Genomic DNA, 23,329 nt, shown 5'->3' with positions numbered 1-23,329 from the left:
CCAAGCCTGTCTCTCCTGTCCTGTCTGACTCTCGTCCCAAGCCTCTCTCTCCTGTCCAGCCCGACTCTCGTCCCAAGCCTCTCTCTCTTGTCTAGCCTGACTCTTGATCGAAGCCTCTCTCTCCCGTCCTGCCTGACTCTCGTCCTAAGACTCACTCTCCTGTCCTGCCTGTGTCTCGTCCCAAGCCTCTATCTCTCCTCTCCTGCCTGTGTCTCGCCCCAGACTGCACTTTTCTTTCCCACTTGACTCTCTTCCCAACCCTCTCTCTCCAGTCCTGCCTGACCTTCGTCCCAAGCCTTTCTCTCCAGTCCTTCCTGACTCTTGTCCCAAACCTCTCCCTCTTGTCTTGCCTGACTCTCGTCCCAAGACTCTTTCTCCTGCCTTGCCTGACTCTCGTCCCAAGCCTCCCTCTACTGTCCTGCCTGACTCTCGTCCCAAGCTTTCTCCCCTCTCCCCTCTGAATCTCGTCCCAAACCTCTCTCTCGTGTCCTGCTGACTCTCGCCCCAAGCCTCTCTCTTCATTCCAGCCTGACTCTCGTCCCAAGCCTCATTCTCCTCTCATGCCACACTCTCGTCCAAAACCTCTCTTTCCTCTCCTACCTGACTCTCGCACCAGATTTCACTTTTCTTTCCCGACTGACTCTCGTCCCAAGCCTCTCTCTCCTCTCCTGCATTACTCACGTCCAAATTCTCTTTGTCCTCTCCTATCTGACTCTCGTCCCATGCCTCGCTCTTCTGACCTACATGACTCTCATCCCAAGCCTCTCTCTCCTCTCCTGCCTAATTTTCGTCCCAATCCTTTCTCTCCTATCCTACCTGACTCTCGTCCCAAGCCTCAATATCGTGTCCTGCCTCACTTTCTTCCCAAGCATTTCTCTCCTGCCCTGCCTGACTCTCGTCCCAAGCCACATTCTCCTGTCCTGCCTGATTCTCGTCCCAAGCCTCTCTCTCCTCTCCTGCCTGACTCTCGTTCCAAGCCGCCATCTCATATCTTCCTTGACTCATGTCCCAAGCCTCTTTCTCCTGTGTTTGGTGGCTCTCGTCCCAAGCCTCTTTCTCCTTCCCTGCCTGACTTCATTCCGAAGCCTCTCTCCCCTGTCCTGTCTAAGTCTCTTCCCAAGCATTTCTCTCCTATCCTGCCTGACTCTTGCCCAAATCCTCCTTCTCCATTCCAGCCTGATTCTCGTCGCAAACATCTTTCTCCTGTCCTGCCGGACTCTCGTAACACGCCTCTCTCTCCTGTCCTGCCTGACTCTCGCCCAAGACTTCACTTTTCTTTCAAGCTTGACTCTCATCCCAAGCCTCTCTTTCCTTTCCTGCCTTACCTTCGTCCAAAGCCTCTCTTTCTCTTGTCGTGCCTGAGTCTCGTACCAAGCCTCTCACTCCTGTCCAGCCTGACTTTCGTCCCATGCCTCTCTCTCCTGTCTTTTATGACTCTCGTCCTAAGCCTCTCTCTCATGTCCTGCCTGACTCTCGTCCTAAGCCTCAATCTCCTGTCCGGTCAGAATCAGGCCCCAAGTCTATCTCTCCTGTCCAAACTGACTCTCGTCCTAAGCCTCTACATCCTCTCCGGCATGACTCTCGTCTCTTGCATCTCTCTCCTGCTCTGCCTGACAATCGTCCCAAGCCTCTCTGTCCTGTCCTCTCTGACTCTCGTCCCAAGACTCTCTCTCCTTTCCTGCCTGGATATCGTTCTAGGCCTATCTCTCTTTTCCATCCTGACTCTTAACGCAGGTGTATCTCTCCTTGCCGGACTGACTCTTGTCCTAATGTTCTCTCTCCTCTCCTTCATGACTCGTCCCAAGCCTCCCTCTCATGTCATGGCTGACTCACGTCCAAAGCCTCTTTCTCCGTATTGCAATAATCTCGTCTCAAGCATCTCTCCCCTGTCCTGTCTGACTCTACTCCCAAGCCTCCCTCTACTATCATGCCTGACTCTCGTCCCAAGCTTCTCTCTCCTGTACAGCCTGACTCTAGTCCTAAGCCTCTCTCTCCTATCCTGCATGACTCTCGTCCCAAGCCACTCTATCCTATCCTGCCTGCCTCTCGTCCCAAGCCTCTCTCTCCTGTCTAGCCTGACTCTCGTCCCAAGCCTCTATCTCTCTCTCTCTCCTGTCCTGACTGACTCTCGTCCAAAGCCTCTCTCTCCTGTCTGATTAGATTCTTGCACCAATTCTATCCCTACTCTCCGACCAGATTCTCGTCCTAAGCTTCTCTAATCTCTTCGACATGACTCTCCTCGCAAGGCTCTCTATCCTGCCCTGTCTGACTCTTGTCCCAAGACTTTCTCTCCTGTCTTATCTAACTCTCGTCCCAAGCCTCTCTCTCCTGTCCTGCCTGACTCTCGTCCCAAGCCTCCGTCTCCTGTTTTCCCTGAATCTCATCCTAAGCCTCTCTCTCCGGTCATGCCTGACTCTCGTCCAAAGCCTCTCTCTCCTCTACTGCCTGACTCTCGTCCCAAGATTCTCTCTCCTGTCCTATCTAACTCTCATCCCAAGCCTCTCTGTCCTCTCCGGCATGACTCTCGTCCCAAGCCTATTCATGTCTTGCCTGATTTTCCTCACAAACCTCTCTCTCCTGTCCTGCCAGACTCTCGTGCCAAGCCTCTCTCTCCTGTAGTGCCTTAATCTCTTCCCAAGCCTCTCTCTCCTGTCGTGCCTGAGTCTCGTCCCAAGCCTCTCTCTCCTGTCCAGCCTGACTCCTGTCCTATGTTTCTCTCTCCTGTCTTGTATGACTCTCGTCACAAGCCTCCCTCTCCTCTTCTGCCTGACTCTCGTCCTAAGCCTCTCTCTCCGGTCATGCCTGACTCTAGTCCCTTGCCTCTATCTCTCCTGTCCATATCTGACTCTCGCCCAAGCCTCTCTCTCCTGTCCGGTTAGATTCTTGCCCCAAGTCTATCTCTCCTATCCGACGTAACTCTCCTCCTAAGCCTCTCTAACCTCTCTGGCATGACTCTCCTCGCAAGCCTCTCTCTCCTGCCCTGCCTGACTCTCCTCCCAAGCCTGTCTTTCCTGTACTAACTCTGGTCCCAAGCCTCTCTCTCCTGTCCTGCTTGACTCTCGTCCTAAGCCTCCCTCTCCTGTTTTGCCTGACTCTCGTCCTAAACCTCTCTCTCCGGTCATGCCTGACCCTGCTTCCAAGCATCTCTCTCTCCTCTACTGCCTGACTCTCGTCCCAAGACTCTCTCTCCTATCTTATATAACTCTCGTCCCAAGCCTCTCTGTCCTCTCCGGCATGACTCTCGTCCCAAGCCTCCCTCTCATGTCTTGCCTGATTTTTGTCCCAAGCCTCTCTCTCCTGTCCTGCCTGACTCTCGTGCCAAGCCTCTCTCTCCTGTCCTGCCTGAATATCGTCCCAAGCCTCTCTCTCCAGTCGTGCCTGAGTCTCGTCCCAAGCCTCTCTCTCCTGTCCAGCCTGAAACCCTTCACAGGTCTCTCTCTCCTGTCTTCTATGACTCTCGTCCCAAGCCTCCCTCTCCTGTTCTGCCTGACGCTCGTCCTAAGCCTCTGTCTCCGGTCATGCCTGACTCTCGTCCCAAGCCTCTCTCTCTCCTGTCCAGACTGACTCTCGCCCAAGCCTCTCTCTCCTGCCCGGTTAGATTCTTACCCCAAGTCTATCTTTCCTCTCCGACGTAACTCTCGTCCTAAGCCTCTCTAACCTCTCTGGCATAACTTTCCTCGCAAGCCTCTCTCTCCTGCCCTATCTGACTCTCCTCACAAGCCTGTCCCTCCTGTCCTATCTAACTCTCGTCCCAAGCCTCTCTCTCCTGTCCTGACTGACTCTCGTCCCAAGCCTCCCTCTCCTGCCCTGCCTGACTCTCTTCCTAAGCCACTCTCTCCTGTCCTGCCTGTCTCTCGTCCCAAGCCTCTCTCTCCTGTCGTGCCTGAGTCTCGTCCTGAGCCTCTCTCTCCTGTCCAGCCTGTCTCTTGTCCCATGTCTCTCTCTCCTGTCTTGTATGACTCTCGTTCCAAGCCCCCCATTCCTCTTCTGCCTGACTCTCGTCCTATATCATTCTCCCCGGTCATGCCTGACTCTCGTCGCTAGCCTCTCTCTCTCCTGTCCTGACTGACTCTCGTCCTAAAACATTCTCCCCGGTCATGCCTGACTCTCATCGCTAGCCTCTCTCTCTCCTGTCCTGACTGACTCTCGCCCAAGACTCTTTCTCCTGTCCGGTTAGATTCTTGCCCAAAGTCTATCTCTCCTCTCCGACGTAACTCTCTCCCTAAGCCTCCCTAATGTCTCTGGCGTGACCCTCCTCGTAAGCCTCTCTCTCCTGCCCTATCTGACTCTCCTCCCAAGCCTGTCTCTCCTGTCCTATCTAACTCTCGTCCCAAGCCTCTCTCTCCTCTCCTGCCTGACTTTCCTCCACAGCCTACCACTCCTGTCCTGCTTGACTCTCTCTCCAAGCCTCTCTCTCATGTTCTGCCTGTCTCTCGTCCCAAGCCTCTTTCTCCTGTCAGGTGAGACTCTTGCCCCAAGGCTGTATTTCCTGTCCGACTTGACTCTTGTACTAAGCCTCTCTATGCTCTCCGGGCTAACTCTCGTCCCAAGCTTCCCTCTCCTGCCCTACTTGATTCTCGTCCCAAGCCTCTCTCCCCTGTTCTGTCTGTCTCTCCTCCCAGACCTCTCTCTCCTGTCCTCCTGACTCTCGTCCCAAGCCTCTCCCTCCTCTCCTACCTGACTCTCTTCCCAAGCCTATTTGTCTTGTCCTGCTTGACTCTCGTCCCAAGCCTCTCCTTCCTGTCCTGCCTGACTCTCCTCCCAAGCCCCTCTCCTGTCCAGCCTGACTATCGTCCCAAGCCTCTCTCTCCTGTCATGCCTGACACTCCTCACAAGACTCTCTTTCTTCTCCTGCCTGACACTCGCCCCAGACTTCACTTTTCTTTCCCGCCTGAATATCGTACCAAGTGTTTCTCTCCTGTCCTGCCTGACTCTCGTCCCAGGACTCTCCCTCCTGCCCTGCCTGACTTTCGTCCCAAGCCTCTCTCTCTTGTCTTGCCTGACTCTCGATCCAAGCGTCTCTCTCCTGTCCAGTCTAACTCTCGTCACAAGCCTCTCTCTACTGTACAACTTGATTCTGGTCCCAAGTCTCTCTCTCCTGTCCTGCCTGACTCTCGTCCCAATCCTTTATCTCTCCTCTCCGTCCTGACTCTCTCCCCAGACTTCACTTTTCTTTCCCACCTGACTCTCTTCCCAAGCCTCTCTCTCCAGTCCTGCCTGACTCTCGGCCCAAGCCTTTCTCTCCTGTCCTACCTGACTCTTGTCCCAAACCTCTCTGTCTTGTCTTGCCTGACTCTCGTCCCAAGCCTCTGCCTCCTGCCTTGCCTGACTCTCGTCCCAAGCTTTCTCCCCTGTCACCTCTTACTCTTGTTCCAAACCTCTCTCTCGTGTCCTGCTGACTCTCGGCTCAAGCCTCTCTCTTCATTCCAGCCTGACTCTCGTCCCAGGCCTCTTTTTCCTCTCCTGGCACACTCTCGTCCAAAGCCTCTCTCTCCTGTCCTATCTGACGCTCGCCCAAGACTTCACTTTTAAATCCCCCCCGACTCTCGTCCCAAACCTCTCTCTCCTCTCCTGCCTGACTAACGTCCAAATTCTCTTTGTGCTGTCGTGGCTGACTCTCGTCCCAAGCCTCGCTCTTCTGACCTATCTGACTCTCGTCGCAAGCATCTCTCGCCTCTCCTGCCTGATTCTCCTCCCAATCCTCTCTCTCCTATCTTACCTGACTCTCGTCCCAAGCCTCAATATCCTCTCCCGCCTCACTTTCTTCCCAAGCCTTTCTCTCCTGCCCTGCCTGACTCTCGTCTCAAGCCTCACTCTCCTGTCCTGCCTTACTCTCGTCCCAGACTTTACTTTTCTTTTAAGCCTGACTCTCGTCCCAAGCCTGTCTCTTTCCTGCCTGACCTTGGTCCCAAGCCTCTCTCTCCTGTCGTGCCTGAGTCTCGTCCCAAGCCTCTCTCTCCTGTCGTGACTGAGTCTCGTCCCAAGCCTCTCTCTCCTGTCAATCCTGACTCTCGTCCCATGCCTCTCTCTTCTGTCTTCTATGACTTTCGTCCCAAGTCCAGTCCGACTTGACTCTTGTCCTAAGCCTCTCAATTTTCTCCGGCCTAACTCTCGTCCCAAGCCTCCCTCTCATGTCCTTCCTGAATCTCGTCCCAAGCCTCTCTCTCCTGTCCGGTCAGACTCTAGCCCCAAGTCTATCTCTCCTGTCAAACCTGACTCTCGTCCTAAGCCTCTATATCCTCTCCGGCATGACTCTCCTCCCGAGCGTCTCTCTTCTGTTCTGCTTGACTATCGTCCCAAGCCTCTCTGTCTTGTACTCTCTGACTCTCGTCCCAAGCCTCTCTCTCCTTCCCTGATTGGATATCGTCCTAGGCCCATTTCTCTTTTCCATCCTGACTCTTAACCCAGGTGTATCTCTCCTGTCCGACCTGACTCTCGTCCAAAGATTCTCTGTCCTCTCCGGCATGAGTCTCATCCCAAGCCTCCCTCTCATGTCATGCCTGACTCACGTCCCAAGCCTCTTTCTCCCGTATTGCTAGAATCTCGTCTCAAGCATCTTTCCCCTGTCCTGTCTGACTCTAGTCCCAAGCCTCTCTCTCCTATCCTGCCTGACTCTCGTCCCAAGCCACTCTCTCCTATCCTGCCTGACTCTCGTCCTAAGACTCTCTCTCTTGTCTACCCTGACTCTCGTCCCAAGCCTCTCTCTCTCTCTCTCTCTCTCTCTCTCTCTCTCTCTCTCTCTCTCTCTCTCTCTCTCTCTCTCTCTCTCTCTCTCTCATCTCTCTCTCTCTCTCTCTCTCTCTCTCTCTCTCTCTCTCTCTCTCTCTCTCTCTCTCTCTCTCTCTCTCTCTCTCTCTCTCTCTCTCTCTCTCTCTCTCTCTCTCTCTCTCTCTCTCTCCTGTCCTGATTGACTCTCGTCCAAATCCTGTCTCTCCTGTAAGATTAGATTCTTGCCCCAAGTCTATCCCTCCTGTCCGACCTGACTCTCGTCCTAAGCCTCTCTAATCTCTCCGGCATCACTCTCCTCACAAGCCTGTCTACACTACCCTGTCTGACTCTCGTCACAAGAATCTCTCTTCTGTCTTATCTAACTCTCGTCCCAAGCCTCTCTCTCCTGTCCTGCCTCACTCTCGTCCCAAGTCTTCCTCACCTGTTTTGCCTGACTCTCGTCCTAAGGTTCTCTCTGGTTATGCCTGACTCTCGTCCTAAGCCTCTCTCTCCTCTACTGCCTGAATCTCGTCCCAAGACTCTCTCTGCTGTCCTATCTAACTCTCGTCCCAAACTTCTCTGTCCTCTACGGCATGACTCTCGCACCAAGCCTCCCTCTCATGTCTTCCCTTATTTTCGTCCCAAGCTTCTCTCTCCTGTCCTGCATTACTCTCGTGCCAAGCCACTCTCTCCTGTCTTGCCTGAATCTCTTCCCATGCTCCTCTCTCCTATCGTGCCTGAGTCTCGTCCTAAGCCTCCCTCTCCTGTCCAGCCTGACTCACGTCCCGTGTCTCTCTCTCCTGTCCTCTATGACTTTCGTCCCAAGCCTCCCTCTCCTCTTCTGTGTGACTCTCGTCCTAAGCCTCTCTCTCCGGTCATGCATGACTCTCGTCCCTAGCCTCTCTCTCTCTCCTATCCTGAATGATTCGCAAGTCTCTCTCTCATGTCGGGTTAGATTTTTGCCACAAGTCTATCTCTCCTATCCGACGTAACTCTCCTCTTAAGCCTCTATAACCTCTCTAGCAGACTCTCCTCGCAAGCCTCTCTCTCCTGCCCTGTCTGACTCTCATCCCAAGCCTGTCTCTCCTGTCCTATCTAACTCTCGTCCCAAGCCTCTCTCTCCTGCTTGCCTGACTCTTGTCCCAAGCCTCCCTCTCCGGTTTTGCCCGACTCTCTTCCCAAGCCCCTATCTCGGTCATCCCTGACTCTCGCCCAAAAGCCCTCTCTCTCCTCTAACTGCCTAAAGTCTCGTCCCAAGAACCTCTCCTACCTATCTAACTCTCGTCCAAAGCCTCTCTATCCTCTCCTGCTGAATCCGTCCAACCCCTCCCACTTATGTCTTGCCTGATTTTCGTCCTCAAGCCTCTTTCTCCTGTCCAGCCTGACTTCCGTCACTTGTCTCTCTCTCTCCTGTCTTCATGACCCCTCGCCCCAAGCCTCCCTCTCCTCTTCTCTGACTCTCGTCTAAGCCTCTCTCTCCGTCATGCCTGACTCTAGTCCGAGCCTCTCTCCCTGTCCTGCACAACTCTCGCCCAGGCCTCTCCCCTCCTGTCCGGTTACCTCTCTCTCCTGCCCTGTCTGACTCTCATCCCAAGCCTGTCTCTCCTGTCCTATCTAACTCTCGTCCCAAGCCTCTCTCTCCTGCTTGCCTGACTCTTGTCCCAAGCCTCCCTCTCCTGTTTTGGCCAGACTCTCTTCCCAAGCCCCTATCTCGGGTCATGCCTGACTCTCGTCCAAAGCCTCTCTCTCCTCTACTGCCTGAGTCTAGTCCCAAGACTCTCTCTCCTATCCTATCTAACTCTCGTCCAAAGCCTCTCTATCCTGTCCTGCCTGAATCTCGTCCCAAGCCTCCCACTCATGTCTTGCCTGATGTTCTTCTCAAGCCTCTCTCCTGTCCAGCCTGACTCCTGTCACTTGTCTCTCTCTCCTGTCTTCTATGACTCTCGTCCCAAGCCTCCCTCTCCTCTTCTGCCTGACTCTCGTCCTAAGCCTCTCTCTCCGGTCATGCCTGACTCTAGTCTCGAGCCTCTCTCTCCTGTCCCTGACAGACTCTCGCCCAAGGCCTCTCTCTCCTGTCCGGTTAGATTCTCGCCCCAAGTCTACCTCTCCTCGCCGACGTAACTTTCCTCCTAAGCCTCTCTAACGTCTCTGGCATGACTTTCCTCGTAAGCCTCTCTCTCCTACACTATCTGACTCTCCTCCCAAACTCTCTCTCTCTCTCTCTCTCTCTCTCTCTCTCTCTCTCTCTCTCTCTCTCTCTCTCTCTCTCTCTCTCTCTCTCTCTCTCTCTCTCTCTCTCTCTCTCTCTCTCTCTCTCTCTCTCTCTCTCTCTCTCTCTCTCTCTCTCTCTCTCTCTCTCTCTCTCTCTCTCTCTCTCTCTCTCTCTCTCTCTCTCTCTCTCTCTCTCTCTCTCTCTCTCTCTCTCTCTCTCTCTCTCTCTCTCTCTCTCTCTCTCTCTCTCTCTCTCCTGTCCTGATTGACTCTCGTCCAAATCCTGTCTCTCCTGTAAGATTAGATTCTTGCCCCAAGTCTATCCCTCCTGTCCGACCTGACTCTCGTCCTAAGCCTCTCTAATCTCTCCGGCATCACTCTCCTCACAAGCCTGTCTACACTACCCTGTCTGACTCTCGTCACAAGAATCTCTCTTCTGTCTTATCTAACTCTCGTCCCAAGCCTCTCTCTCCTGTCCTGCCTCACTCTCGTCCCAAGTCTTCCTCACCTGTTTTGCCTGACTCTCGTCCTAAGGTTCTCTCTGGTTATGCCTGACTCTCGTCCTAAGCCTCTCTCTCCTCTACTGCCTGAATCTCGTCCCAAGACTCTCTCTGCTGTCCTATCTAACTCTCGTCCCAAACTTCTCTGTCCTCTACGGCATGACTCTCGCACCAAGCCTCCCTCTCATGTCTTCCCTTATTTTCGTCCCAAGCTTCTCTCTCCTGTCCTGCATTACTCTCGTGCCAAGCCACTCTCTCCTGTCTTGCCTGAATCTCTTCCCATGCTCCTCTCTCCTATCGTGCCTGAGTCTCGTCCTAAGCCTCCCTCTCCTGTCCAGCCTGACTCACGTCCCGTGTCTCTCTCTCCTGTCCTCTATGACTTTCGTCCCAAGCCTCCCTCTCCTCTTCTGTGTGACTCTCGTCCTAAGCCTCTCTCTCCGGTCATGCATGACTCTCGTCCCTAGCCTCTCTCTCTCTCCTATCCTGAATGATTCGCAAGTCTCTCTCTCATGTCGGGTTAGATTTTTGCCACAAGTCTATCTCTCCTATCCGACGTAACTCTCCTCTTAAGCCTCTATAACCTCTCTAGCAGACTCTCCTCGCAAGCCTCTCTCTCCTGCCCTGTCTGACTCTCATCCCAAGCCTGTCTCTCCTGTCCTATCTAACTCTCGTCCCAAGCCTCTCTCTCCTGCTTGCCTGACTCTTGTCCCAAGCCTCCCTCTCCGGTTTTGCCCGACTCTCTTCCCAAGCCCCTATCTCGGGTCATGCCTGACTCTCGTCCAAAGCCTCTCTCTCCTCTACTGCCTGAGTCTCGTCCCAAGACTCTCTCTCCTATCCTATCTAACTCTCGTCCAAAGCCTCTCTATCCTCTCCTGCCTGAATCTCGTCCCAAGCCTCCCACTTATGTCTTGCCTGATTTTCGTCTCAAGCCTCTTTCTCCTGTCCAGCCTGACTTCCGTCACTTGTCTCTCTCTCCTGTCTTCTATGACTCTCGTCCCAAGCCTCCCTCTCCTCTTCTGCCTGACTCTCGTCCTAAGCCTCTCTCTCCGGTCATGCCTGACTCTAGTCTCGAGCCTCTCTCTCCTGTCCTGACATACTCTCGCCCAGGCCTCTCTCTCCTGTCCGGTTAGATTCTCGCCCCAAGTCTACCTCTCCTCGCCGACGTAACTTTCCTCCTAAGCCTCTCTAACGTCTCTGGCATGACTTTCCTCGTAAGCCTCTCTCTCCTACCCTATCTGACTCTCCTCCCAAACCTCTCTCTCTCTCTCTCTCTCTCTCTCTCTCTCTCTCTCTCTCTCTCTCTCTCTCTCTCTCTCTCTCTCTCTCTCTCTCTCTCTCTCTCTCTCTCTCTCTCTCTCTCTCTCTCTCTCTCTCTCTCTCTCTCTCTCTCTCTCTCTCTCTCTCTCTCTCTCTCTCTCTCTCTCTCTCTCTCTCTCTCTCTCTCTCTCTCTCTCTCTCTCTCTCTCTCCTGTCCTGATTGACTCTCGTCCAAATCCTGTCTCTCCTGTCCGATTAGATTCTTGCCCCAAGTCTATCCCTCCTGTCCGACCTGACTCTCGTCCTAAGCCTCTCTAATCTCTCCGGCATCATTCTCCTCACAAGAATGTCTACACTGCCCTGTCTGACTCTCGTCACAAGAATATCTCTCCTGTCTTATCTAACTCTCGTCCCAAGGCTCTCTCTCCTGTCCGGTTAGATTCTTGCCCCAAGTCTACCTCTCCTCTCCGACGTAACTTTCCTCCTAAGCCTCTCTAACGTCTCTGGCATGACTTTCCTCGCAAGCCTCTCTCTCCTACACTATCTGACTCTCCTCCCAAATGTCTCTCTCTCTCTCTCTCTCTCTCTCTCTCTCTCTCTCTCTCTCTCTCTCTCTCTCTCTCTCTCTCTCTCTCTCTCTCTCTCTCTCTCTCTCTCTCTCTCTCTCTCTCTCTCTCTCTCTCTCTCTCTCTCTCTCTCTCTCTCTCTCTCTCTCTCTCTCTCTCTCCTGTCCTGATTGACTCTCGTCCAAATCCTGTCTCTCCTGTAAGATTAGATTCTTGCCCCAAGTCTATCCCTCCTGTCCGACCTGACTCTCGTCCTAAGCCTCTCTAATCTCTCCGGCATCACTCTCCTCACAAGCCTGTCTACACTACCCTGTCTGACTCTCGTCACAAGAATCTCTCTTCTGTCTTATCTAACTCTCGTCCCAAGCCTCTCTCTCCTGTCCTGCCTCACTCTCGTCCCAAGTCTTCCTCACCTGTTTTGCCTGACTCTCGTCCTAAGGTTCTCTCTGGTTATGCCTGACTCTCGTCCTAAGCCTCTCTCTCCTCTACTGCCTGAATCTCGTCCCAAGACTCTCTCTGCTGTCCTATCTAACTCTCGTCCCAAACTTCTCTGTCCTCTACGGCATGACTCTCGCACCAAGCCTCCCTCTCATGTCTTCCCTTATTTTCGTCCCAAGCTTCTCTCTCCTGTCCTGCATTACTCTCGTGCCAAGCCACTCTCTCCTGTCTTGCCTGAATCTCTTCCCATGCTCCTCTCTCCTATCGTGCCTGAGTCTCGTCCTAAGCCTCCCTCTCCTGTCCAGCCTGACTCACGTCCCGTGTCTCTCTCTCCTGTCCTCTATGACTTTCGTCCCAAGCCTCCCTCTCCTCTTCTGTGTGACTCTCGTCCTAAGCCTCTCTCTCCGGTCATGCATGACTCTCGTCCCTAGCCTCTCTCTCTCTCCTATCCTGAATGATTCGCAAGTCTCTCTCTCATGTCGGGTTAGATTTTTGCCACAAGTCTATCTCTCCTATCCGACGTAACTCTCCTCTTAAGCCTCTATAACCTCTCTAGCAGACTCTCCTCGCAAGCCTCTCTCTCCTGCCCTGTCTGACTCTCATCCCAAGCCTGTCTCTCCTGTCCTATCTAACTCTCGTCCCAAGCCTCTCTCTCCTGCTTGCCTGACTCTTGTCCCAAGCCTCCCTCTCCGGTTTTGCCCGACTCTCTTCCAAGCCCCTATCTCGGGTCATGCCTGACTCTCGTCCAAAGCCTCTCTCTCCTCTACTGCCTGAGTCTCGTCCCAAGACTCTCTCTCCTATCCTATCTAACTCTCGTCCAAAGCCTCTCTATCCTTCCTGCCTGAATCTCGTCCCAAGCCTCCCACTTATGTCTTGCCTGATTTTCGTCTCAAGCCTCTTTCTCCTGTCCAGCCTGACTTCCGTCACTTGTCTCTCTCTCCTGTCTTCTATGACTCTCGTCCCAAGCCTCCCTCTCCTCTTCTGCCTGACTCTCGTCCTAAGCCTCTCTCTCCGGTCATGCCTGACTCTAGTCTCGAGCCTCTCTCTCCTGTCCTGACATACTCTCGCCCAGGCCTCTCTCTCCTGTCCGGTTAGATTCTCGCCCCAAGTCTACCTCTCCTCGCCGACGTAACTTTCCTCCTAAGCCTCTCTAACGTCTCTGCATGACTTTCCTCGTAAGCCTCTCTCTCCTACCTATCTGACTCTCCTCCCAAACCTCTCTCTCTCTCTCTCTCTCTCTCTCTCTCTCTCTCTCTCTCTCTCTCTCTCTCCTCTCTCTCTCTCTCCTCTCTCTCTCTCTCTCTCTCTCTCTCATCTCTCTCTCTCTCTCTCTCTCTCTCTCTCTCTCTCTCTCTCTCTCTCTCTCTCTCTCTCTCTCTCTCTCTCTCTCTCTCTCTCTCTCTCTCTCTCTCTCTCTCTCTCTCTCTCTCTCTCCTGTCCTGATTGACTCTCGTCCAAATCCTGTCTCTCCTGTCCGATTAGATTCTTGCCCCAAGTCTATCCCTCCTGTCCGACCTGACTCTCGTCCTAAGCCTCTCTAATCTCTCCGGCATCATTCTCCTCACAAGAATGTCTACACTGCCCTGTCTGACTCTCGTCACAAGAATATCTCTCCTGTCTTATCTAACTCTCGTCCCAAGGCTCTCTCTCCTGTCCGGTTAGATTCTTGCCCCAAGTCTACCTCTCCTCTCCGACGTAACTTTCCTCCTAAGCCTCTCTAACGTCTCTGGCATGACTTTCCTCGCAAGCCTCTCTCTCCTACACTATCTGACTCTCCTCCCAAATGTCTCTCTCTCTCTCTCTCTCTCTCTCTCTCTCTCTCTCTCTCTCTCTCTCTCTCTCTCTCTCTCTCTCTCTCCTCTCTCTCTCTCTCTCTCTCTCTCTCTCTCTCTCTCTCTCTCTCTCTCTCTCTCTCTCTCTCTCTCTCTCTCTCTCTCTCTCTCTCTCTCTCTCTCTCTCTCTCTCTCTCTCTCTCTCTCTCTCTCTCTCTCTCTCCTGTCCTGATTGACTCTCGTCCAAGTCCTGTCTCTCCTGTCCGATTAGATTCTTGCCCCAAGTCTATCCCTCCTGTCCGACCTGACTCGTCCTAATTCTCTCTAATCTCTCCGGCATGACTCTCCACAAAAGCCTGTCTACACTGCCCTGTCTGACTCTCGTCACAAGAATCTTTCTCCTGTCTTAACTAACTCTCGTCGCAAGCCTCTCTCTCCTGTCCTGCCTCACTCTCGTCCCAAGCCTCCCTCTCCTGTTTTGCCTGACTCTCGTCCTAAGGGTCTCTCTGGTCATGCCTGACTCTCGTTGCAGGCCTCTCTCTCCTCTACTGCCTGAATCTCGTCCCAAGACTCTCTCTCCTGTCCTATCTAACTCTCTTCCCAAACTTCTCTGTCCTCTCCGGCATGACTCTCGTCCCAAGCCTCCCTCTCATGTCTTCCTTATTTTCGTCCCAAGCTTCTCTCTCCTGTCCTGCCTGACTCTCGTGCCAAGCCTCTCTCTCCTGTCCTGCCTGAATCTCTTCCCATGCTCCTCTCTCCTGTCGTGCCTGAGTCTCATCCTAAGCCTCCCTCTCCTGTCCAACCTGACTCACGTCCCATGTCTCTCCTGTCTTCTATGACTCTCGTCCCAAGCCTCCCTCTCCTCTTCTGTGTGACTCTCGTCCTAAGCCTCTCTCTCTGATCATGCATGACTCTCGTCCCTAGCCTCTCCCTCTCCTATCCTGACTGATTCGCCCAAGTCTCTCTCTCATGTCGGATTAGATTTTTGCCCCAAGTCTATCTCTCCTATCCGACGTAACTCTCCTCTTAAGCCTCTATAACCTCTCTGGCAGACTCTCCTCGCAAGCCTCTCTCTCCTGCCCTATCTGACTCTCATCCCAAGCCTGTCTCTCCTGTCCTATCTAACTCTCGTCCCAATCCTCTCTCTCCTGCTTGCCTGACTCTTGTCCCAAGCCTCCCTCTCCTGTTTTGCCTGACACTCTTCCAAAGCCCATATCTCGGGCCATGCCTGACTCTCGTCCAAAGCCTCTCTCTCCTCTACTGCCTCAGTCTCGTCCCAAGACTCTCTCTCCTATCCTATCTAACTCTCGTCCCAAGCCTCTCTATCCTTTCCGGCATGACTCTCGTCCCAAGCCTCTCGCTCATGTCTTGCCTGATTTTCGTCCCAAGCCTCTCTCTCCTGTCCTGCCTGACTCTCGTGCCAAGCCTCTCTTCCTGTCCTGCCTGAATCTCCTCCCAAGCCTGTCTCTCCTGTCGTGCCTGAGTTTCGTCCCAAGCCTCTCTCTCCTGTCCAGCCTGACTCCCGTCACATGTCTCTCTCTCATGTCTTTTATGACTCTCGTCCCAAGCCTCCCTCTCCTCTTCTGCCTGACTCTCGTCCTAAGCCTCTCTCTCCTGCCCTGTCTGACTCTCATCCCAAGCCTGTCTCTCCTGTCCTATCTAACTCTCGTCCCAAGCCTCTCTCTCCTGCTTGCCTGACTCTTGTCCCAAGCCTCCCTCTCCTGTTTTGCCTGACTCTCTTCCCAAGCCCCTATCTCGGTTCATGCCTGACTCTCGTCCAAAGCCTCTCTCTCCTCTACTGCTTAAGTCTAGTCCCAAGACTCGCTCTCCTATCCTATCTAACTCTCGTCCCAAGCCTCTCTATCCTGTCCTGCCTGAATCTCGTCCCAAGCCTCCCACTCATGTCTTGCCTGATTTTCATCCCAAGCCTCTCTCTCCTGTCCAGCCTGACTCCCGTCACTTGTCTCTCTCTCCTGTCTTCTATGACTCTCGTCCCAAGCCTCCCTCTCCTCTTCTGCCTGACTCTCGTCCTAAGCCTCTCTCTCCGGTCATGCCTGACTCTCGTCTCGAGCCTCTCTCTCCTGTCCTGACAGACTTTCGCCCAAGCCTCTCTCTCCTGTCCGGTTAGATTCTCGCCCCAAGTCTACCTCTCCTCGCCGAAGTAACTTTCCTCCTAAGCCTCTTTAACGTCTCTGGCATGACTTTCCTCGTAATCCTCTCTCTCCTACCCTATCTGACTCTCATCCCAAACCTCTCTCTCTCTCTCTCTCTCTCTCTCTCTCATCTCTCTCTCTCTCTCTCTCTCTCTCTCTCTCTCTCTCTCTCTCTCTCTCTCTCTCTCTCTCTCTCTCTCTCTCTCTCTCTCTCTCTCTCTCTCTCTCTCTCTCTCTCTCTCTCTCTCCTGTCCTGATTGACTCTCGTCCAAATCCTGTCTCTCCTGTCCTATTAGATTCTTGCCCCAAGTCTATCCCTCCTGTCCGACCTGACTCTCGTCCTAAGCCTCTCTAATCTCTCCGGCATCACTCTCCTCACAAGCCTGTCTACACTGCCCTGTCTGACTCTCGTCACAAGAATCTCTCTCCTGTCTTATCTAACTCTCGTCCCAAGGCTCTCTCTCCTGTCCGGTTAGATTCTTGCCCCAAGTCTACCTCTCCTCTCCGCCGTAACTTTCCTACTAAGCCTCTCTAACGTCTCTGGTATGACTTTTCTCGCAAGCCTCTCTCTCCTACCCTATCTGACTCTCCTCCCAAACGTCTCTCTCTCTCTCTCTCTCTCTCTCTCTCTCTCTCTCTCTCTCTCTCTCTCTCTCTCTCTCTCTCTCTCTCTCTCTCTCTCTCTCTCTCTCTCTCTCTCTCTCTCTCTCTCTCTCTCTCTCTCTCTCTCTCTCTCTCTCTCTCTCTCTCTCTCTCTCTCTCCTGTAATGATTGACTCTCGTCCAAGTCCTGTCTCTCCTGTCCGATTAGATTCTTGCCCCAAGTCTATCCCTCCTGTCCGACCTGACTCGTCCTAATTCTCTCTAATCTCTCCGGCATGACTCTCCTCAAAAGCCTGTCTACACTGCCCTGTCTGACTCTCGTCACAAGAATCTTTCTCCTTTCTTAACTACCTCTCGTCGCAAGCCTCTCTCTCCTGTCCTGCCTCACTCTCGTTCCAAGCCTCCCTCTCCTGTTTTGCCTGACTCTCGTCCTAAGGGTCTCTCTGGTCATGCCTGACTCTCGTTGCAGGCCTCTCTCTCCTCTACTGCCTGAATCTCGTCCCAAGACTCTCTCTCCTGTCCTATCTAACTCTCTTCCCAAACTTCTCTGTCCTCTCCGGCATGACTCTCGTCCCAAGCCTCACTCTCATGTCTTTCCTTATTTTCGTCCCAAGCTTCTCTCTCCTGTCCTGCCTGACTCTCGTGCCAAGCCTCTCTCTCCTGTCCTGCCTGAATCTCTTCCCATGCTCCTCTCTCCTGTCGTGCCTGAGTCTCATCCTAAGCCTCCCTCTCCTGTCCAACCTGACTCACGTCCCATGTCTCTCCTGTCTTCTATGACTCTCGTCCCAAGCCTCCCTCTCCTCTTCTGTGTGACTCTCGTCCTAAGCCTCTCTCTCTGATCATGCATGACTCTCGTCCCTAGCCGCTCCCTCTCCTATCCTGACTGAATCGCCCAAGTCTCTCTCTCATGTCGGATTAGATTTTTACACCAAGTCTATCTCTCCTATCCGACGTAACTCTCCTCTTAAGCCTCTATAACCTGTCTGGCAGACTCTCCTCGCAAGCCTCTCTCTCCTGCCCTATCTGACTCTCATCCCAAGCCTTTCTCTCCTGTCCTATCTAACTCTCGTCCCAATCCTCTCTCTCCTGCTTGCCTGACTCTTGTCCCAAGCCTCCCTCTCCTGTGTTGCCTGACACTCTTCCAAAGCCCATATCTCGGGCCATGCCTGACTCTCGTCCAAAGCCTCTCTCTCCTCTACTGCCTCAGTCTCGTCCCAAGACTCTCTCTCCTATACTATCTAACTCTCGTCCCAAGCCTCTCTATCCTTTCCGGCATGACTCTCGTCCCAAGCCTCTCGCTCATGTCTTGCCTGATTTTCGTCCCAAGCCTCTCTCTCCTGCCCTGCCTGACTCTCGTGCCAAGCCTCTCTCTCCTGTCCTGCCTGAATCTCCTCCCAAGCCTGTCTCTCCTGTCGTGCCTGAGTTTCGTCCTAAGCCTCTCTCTCCTGTCCAGCCTGACTCCCGTCACATGTCTCTCTCTCATGTCTTTTATGACTCTCGTCCCAAGCCTCCCTCTCCTCTTCTGCCTGACTCTCGTCCTAAGCCTCTCTCTCCTGCCCTGTCTGACTCTCATCCCAAGCCTGTCTCTCCTGTCCTATCTAACTCTCGTCCCAAGCCTCTCTCTCCTGCTTGCCTGACTCTTGTTCCAAGCCTCCCTCTCCTGTTTTGCCTGACTCTCTTCCCAAGCCCCTATCTCGGTTCATGCCTGACTCTCGTCCAAAGCCTCTCTCTCCTCTACTGCTTAAGTCTAAGTCCCAAGACTCGCTCTCCTATCCTATCTAACTCTCGTCCCAAGCCTCTCTATCCTGTCCTGCCTGAATCTCGTCCCAAGCCTCCCACTCATGTCTTGCCTGATTTTCATCCCAAGCCTCTCTCTCCTGTCCAGCCTGTCTCTATCTCTTGTCTTCTATGACTCTCGTCCCAAGCCTCCCTCTCCTCTTCTGCCTGACTCTCGTCCTAAGCCTCTCTCTCCGGTCATGCCTGACTCTCGTCTCGAGCCTCTCTCTCCTGTCCTGACAGACTCTCGCCCAAGCGTCTCTCTCCTCTCCGGTTAGATTCTCGCCCCAAGTCTACCTCTCCTCGCCGAAGTAACTTTCCTCCTAAGCCTCTTTAACGTCTCTGGCATGACTTTCCTCGTAATCCTCTCTCTCCTACCCTATCTGACTCTCATCCCAAACCTCTCCCTCTCTCTCTCTCTCTCTCTCTCTCTCTCTCTCTCTCTCTCTCTCTCTCTCTCTCTCTCTCTCTCTCTCTCTCTCTCTCTCTCTCTCTCTCTCTCTCTCTCTCTCTCTCTCTCTCTCTCTCTCTCTCTCTCTCTCTCTCTCTCTCTCTCTCTCCTGTCCTGATTGACTCTCGTCCAAATCCTGTCTCTCCTGTCCGATTAGATTCTTGCCCCAAGTCTATCCCTCCTGTCCGACCTGACTCTCGTCCTAAGCCTCTCTAATCTCTCCGGCATCACTCTCCTCACAAGCCTGTCTACACTGCCCTGTCTGACTCTCGTCACAAGAATCTCTCTCCTGTCTTATCTAACTCTCGTCCCAAGGCTCTCTCTCCTGTCCGGTTAGATTCTTGCCCCAAGTCTACCTCTCCTCTCCGCCGTAACTTTCCTACTAAGCCTCTCTAACGTCTCTGGTATGATTTTCCTCGCAAGCCTCTCTCTCCTACCCTATCTGACTCTCCTCCCAAACGTCTCTCTCTCCTACCCTATCTGACTCTCCTCCCAAACGTCTCTCTCTCTCTCTCTCTCTCTCTCTCTCTCTCTCTCTCTCTCTCTCTCTCTCTCTCTCTCTCTCTCTCTCTCTCTCTCTCTCTCTCTCTCTCTCTCTCTCTCTCTCTCTCTCTCTCTCTCCTGTCCTGATTGACTCTCGTCCAAATCCTGTCTCTCCTGTCCGATTAGATTCTTGCCCCAAGTCTATCCCTCCTGTCCGACCTGACTCGTCCTAATTCTCTCTAATCTCTCCGGCATGACTCTCCTCAAAAGCCTGTCTACACTGCCCTGTCTGACTCTCGTCACAAGAATCTTTCTCCCTTCTCAACTAACTCTCGTCGCAAGCCTCTCTCTCCTGTCCTGCCTCACTCTCGTCCCAAGCCTCCCTCTCCTGTTTTGCCTGACTCTCGTCCTAAGGGTCTCTCTGGTCATGCCTGACTCTCGTTGCAGGCCTCTCTCTCCTCTACTGCCTGAATCTCGTCCCAAGACTCTCTCTCCTGTCCTATCTAACTCTCTTCCCAAACTTCTCTGTCCTCTCCGGCATGACTCTCGTCCCAAGCCTCACTCTCATGTCTTTCCTTATTTTCGTCCCAAGCTTCTCTCTCCTGTCCTGCCTGACTCTCGTGCCAAGCCTCTCTCTCCTGTCCTGCCTGAATCTCTTCCCATGCTCCTCTCTCCTGTCGTGCCTGAGTCTCATCCTAAGCCTCCCTCTCCTGTCCAACCTGACTCACGTCCCATGTCTCTCCTGTCTTCTATGACTCTCGTCCCAAGCCTCCCTCTCCTCTTCTGTGTGACTCTCGTCCTAAGCCTCTCTCTCTGATCATGCATGACTCTCGTCCCTAGCCTCTCCCTCTCCTATCCTGACTGATTCGCCCAAGTCTCTCTCTCATGTCGGATTAGATTTTTGCCCCAAGTCTATCTCTCCTATCCGACGTAACTCTCCTCTTAAGCCTCTATAACCTCTCTGGCAGACTCTCCTCGCAAGCCTCTCTCTCCTGCCCTATCTGACTCTCATCACAAGCCTGTCTCTCCTGTCCTATCTAACTCTCGTCCCAATCCTCTCTCTCCTGCTTGCCTGACTCTTGTCCCAAGCCTCCCTCTCCTGTTTTGCCTGACACTCTTCCAAAGCCCATATCTCGGGCCATGCCTGACTCTCGTCCAAAGCCTCTCTCTCCTCTACTGCCTCAGTCTCGTCCCAAGACTCTCTCTCCTATCCTATCTAACTCTCGTCCCAAGCCTCTCTATCCTTTCCGGCATGACTCTCGTCCCAAGCCTCTCGCTCATGTCTTGCCTGATTTTCGTCCCAAGCCTCTCTCTCCTGTCCTGCCTGACTCTCGTGCCAAGCCTCTCTCTCCTGTCCTGCCTGAATCTCCTCCCAAGCCTGTCTCTCCTGTCGTGCCTGTGTTTCGTCCCAAGCCTCTCTCTCCTGTCCAGCCTGACTCCCGTCACATGTCTCTCTCTCATGTCTTTTATGACTCTCGTCCCAAGCCTCCCTCTCCTCTTCTGCCTGACTCTCGTCCTAAGCCTCTCTCTCCTGCCCTGTCTGACTCTCATCCCAAGCCTGTCTCTCCTGTCCTATCTAACTCTCGTCCCAAGCCTCTCTCTCCTGCTTGCCTGACTCTTGTCCAAGCCTCCCTCTCCTGTTTTGCCAGACTCTCTTCCCAAGCCCCTATCTCGGGTCATGCCTGAATCTCGTCCAAAGCCTCTCTCTCCTCTACTGCTTGAGTCTAGTCCCAAGACTCGCTCTCCTATCCTATCTAACTCTCGTCCCAAGCCTCTCTATCCTGTCCTGCCTGAATCTCGTCCAAGCCTTCCCACTCATGTCTTGCCTGATTTTCATCCCAAGCCTCTCTCTCCTGTCCAGCCTGACTCCCGTCTCTTGTCTCTCTCTCCTGTCTTCTATGACTCTCGTCCCAAGCCTCCCTCTCCTCTTCTGCCTGACTCTCGTCCTAAGCCTCTCTCTCCGGTCATGCCTGACTCTCGTCTCGAGCCTCTCTCTCCTGTCCTGACAGACTCTCGCCCAAGCGTCTCTCTCCTATCCGGTTAGATTCTCGCCCCAAGTCTACCTCTCCTCGCCGAAGTAACTTTCCTCCTAAGCGTCTCTTAACGTCTCTGGCATGACTTTCCTCGTAATCCTCTCTCTCCTACCCTATCTGACTCTCATCCCAAACCTCTCTCTCTCTCTCTCTCTCTCTCTCTCTCTCTCTCTCTCTCTCTCTCTCTCTCTCTCTCTCTCTCTCTCTCTCTCTCTCTCTCTCTCTCTCTCTCTCTCTCTCTCTCTCTCTCTCTCTCTCTCTCTCTCTCTCTCTCTCTCTCTCCTGTCCTGATTGACTCTCGTCCAAATCCTGTCTCTCCTGTCCGATTAGATTCTTGCCCCAAGTCTATCCCTCCTGTCCGACCTGACTCTCGTCCTAAGCCTCTCTAATCTCTCCGGCATCACTCTCCTCACAAGCCTGTCTACACTGCCCTGTCTGACTCTCGTCACAAGAATATCTCTCCTGTCTTATCTAACTCTCGTCCCAAGGCTCTCTCTCCTGTCCGGTTAGATTCTTGCCCCAAGTCTACCTCTCCTCTCCGCCGTAACTTTCCTACTAAGCCTCTCTAACGTCTCTGGTATGACTTTCCTCGCAAGCCTCTCTCTCCTACCATATCTGACACTCCTCCCAAACGTCTCTCTCTCCTACCCTATCTGACTCTCCTCCCAAACGTCTCTCTCTCTCTCTCTCTCTCTCTCTCTCTCTCTCTCTCTCTCTCTCTCTCTCTCTCTCTCTCTCTCTCTCTCTCTCTCTCTCTCTCTCTCTCTCTCTCTCTCTCTCTCTCTCCTCCTCCTCTCTCTCCTCTCCTCTCTCTCTCATCTCTCTCTCTCTCTCTCTCTCTCTCTCTCTCTCTCTCTCATCTCTCTCTCTCTCTCCTCTCTCTCTCTCTCTCTCTCTCTCTCTCTCTCTCTCCTCTCTCTCTCTCTCTCTCTCTCTCTCTCTCTCTCTCTCTCTCTCTCTCTCTCTCTCTCCTCTCTCTCTCTCTCTCTCTCTCTCTCTCTCTCTCTCTCTCCTGTCCTGATTGACTCTCGTCTAAGTCCTGTCTCTCCTGTCCGATTAGATTCTTGCCCCAAGTCTATCCCTCCTGTCCGACCTGACTCGTCCTAATTCTCTCTAATCTCTCCTGCATGACTCTCCTCAAAAGCCTGTCTACACTGCCCTGTCTGACTCTCGTCACAAGAATCTTTCTCCTTTCTTAACTAACTCTCGTCGCAAGCCTCTCTCTTCTGTCCTGCCTCACTCTCGTCCCAAGCCTCCCCCTCCTGTTTTGCCTGACTCTCGTCCTAAGGGTCTCTTTGGTCATGCCTGACTCTCGTTGCAGGCCTCTCTCTCCTCTACTGCCTGAATCTCGTCCCAAGACTCTCTCTCCTGTCCTATCTAACTCTCTTCCCAAACTTCTCTGTCCTCTCCGGCATGACTCTCGTCCCAAGCCTCACTCTCATGTCTTTCCTTATTTTCGTCCCAAGCTTCTCTCTCCTGTCCTGTATGACTCTCGTGCCAAGCCTCTCTCTCCTGTCCTGCCTGAATCTCTTCCCATGCTCCTCTCTCCTGCCGTGCCTGAGTCTCATCCTAAGCCTCCCTCTCCTGTCCAACCTGACTCACGTCCCATGTCTCTCCTGTCTTCTATGACTCTCGTCCCAAGCCTCCCTCTCCTCTTCTGTGTGACTCTCGTCCTAAGCCTCTCTCTTTGATCATGCATGACTCTCGTCCCTAGCCTCTCCCTCTCCTATCCTGACTGATTCGCCCAAGTCTCTCTCTCATGTCGGATTAGATTTTTGCACCAAGTCTATGTGTCCTATCCGACGTAACTCTCCTCTTAAGCCTCTATAACCTATCTGGCAGACTCTCCTCGCAAGCCTCTCTCTCCTGCCCTATATGACTCTCATCCCAAGCCTTTCTCTCCTGTCCTATCTAACTCTCGTCCCAATCCTCTCTCTCCTGCTTGCCTGACTCTTGTCCCAAGCCTCCCTCTCCTGTTTTGCCTGACACTCTTCCAAAGCCCATATCTCGGGCCATGCCTGACTCTCGTCCAAAGCCTCTCTCTCCTCTACTGCCTCAGTCTTGTCCCAAGACTCTCTCTCTCTCTCCTCAGTCTCGTCCAAGACTCTCTCTCCTATACTCTCGTCCCAAGCCTCTCTATCCTTTCCGGCATGACTCTCGTCCCAAGCCTCTCGCTCATGTCTTGCCCTGATTTTCGTCCCAAGCTCTCTCTCCTGTCCTGCCTGACTCTCGTGCCAAGCCTCTCTCTCCTGTCCTGCCTGAATCTCTTCCCATGCTCCTCTCTCCTGTCGTGCCTGAGTCTCATCCTAAGCCTCCCTCTCCTGTCCAACCTGACTCACGTCCCATGTCTCTCCTGTCTTCTATGACTCTCGTCCCAAG

Source organism: Panulirus ornatus, chromosome 11 (assembly GCF_036320965.1).
Source record: "Panulirus ornatus isolate Po-2019 chromosome 11, ASM3632096v1, whole genome shotgun sequence".
NCBI classification, from domain to species: Eukaryota; Metazoa; Arthropoda; class Malacostraca; order Decapoda; family Palinuridae; genus Panulirus; species Panulirus ornatus.
Note: the sequence above shows the minus strand (reverse complement) of the source record.